Consider the following 1495-nt stretch of genomic DNA (forward strand, 5'->3'; position numbering starts at 1 on the left):
GCTGAGGGAAGGAGGAGAGGGAAGGTGGGGGAGGCTGTGGGCAGGAGGAAGAAGGGGCTGAGGGAAGGGCAGAGGACTGAGGGAGGGGGCTGCAGGCAGGGCAGCAGCACCGTGAGCCGGAGGAGATGCGGCGGGAGCCGGGCCGCGAGTGAGGGCAGCCGGGGGCGGCGGAGGTGAGTAGGGCCCGACCCCTCATCGGTCCCCTGGGGGTCCCCACTGGTGTCCCTTCCTTGAAACCTGTCACCCCTCAAAGCCCCTGCACCATCCCTGTCACCTCGCCGTGCCCCATGGTGTGCTAGGAGCATCCCTGTTCGGAGAGCTTTGGGACTCGGGACATGGGATCAGACAGGGGTTCTCCTGGCAGGAGCAATGTGGGGTGAGGATGGAGCCAGGGAGAAACCACGTCTGGCCCCCACTCACACCAGTTTCCCCCAAAGCGGACTGGGCTGAGTTTTGGAAGGGGACAGAGGTGGTTCTGACCCTTCCAGTCTTGCCTGGAGCAGCCTTGGGATGCAGCCACCAGAGCCGGGGGGACCAGGACCCTGCCAGGGTGACCCTGCACAGCCCCAGCTCGCAGAGTGTCCCCTCTTCCACTGCTTTTAGCCCCAAAACTTGAGGCAGAGCATGGGCAGGGATCATGGCAGGGAGCAAGGAATGCTGGCATTGAGGCAGCACCAAGATCCCCGGGATGAGATCCCCGGGATGAGATCCCGGGATGAGATCCCCGGGATGAACCCCAGAGCCTGGCGAGGGACTCAGGGTTTTATGCCCACCACGGGGGGCTCCATGGGGTCCCTCCAGCATCCCTGGAAGTGTCCCCATGCCCTGATGGCATCTTGGAGGAGCCCGGCACAGGGGGACGCGCAGGGGGTGCTGGCAGGACACCCAGGCTCCCTCCCGATCCCAGATAAGGAGCAGGAACCAGCGGTTTGTTGTGTCTGCCGCCATCCCAAGGATTTTCCAAGGCTCTGGAACGCTGCATCCAGGCTCTGGCGTGAGCAGGGTCTGGCAGGGAGACAGGAAAGGGAGAAGTCGGGGAGAGAGAGGGGTTAAGGAGCGGCGCCAGGCCGGGCTCTGTTTAGTCTGGCCTCGGCGGCGGCAGCGAGAGCGGGTCCGTCCCCGTGGCACCGGGCACGGACACAGCTCTGCGCCCTGCCAGGCGCTGGGGACACAGCTGTCCCCGAGCCTGGTGCCAGGGTGCCACCACCCAGCTCTGGCTCTGCTGCTGTGGGGAGCTGGGGACAGCCTGAGTGTCCCTGTAAACCCTATGTCCTGTCACCTCACCCCCTGGGACTCAGGGACCGTGGAACCCAGGCGTTGGGTGACAGATGGCTTTGTCCCACGTCCTCCTCACCTGGAGGAGGGTGCCACCTTCCCGGTGCCACACGGGCCACATGTCCCTTGTGCCAGCAGCACCCGGCTCGGTGTCCCCGCGCAGGCGAGGGCAGTGGGGACAGCGTGTCCCCTGCAGCAGGGTGACAGGCAGGGTCAGGGC

This window comes from Corvus brachyrhynchos, unplaced genomic scaffold, assembly GCF_000691975.1.
Source record: "Corvus brachyrhynchos isolate BGI_N302 unplaced genomic scaffold, ASM69197v1 scaffold787, whole genome shotgun sequence".
Taxonomy (NCBI): Eukaryota; Metazoa; Chordata; class Aves; order Passeriformes; family Corvidae; genus Corvus; species Corvus brachyrhynchos.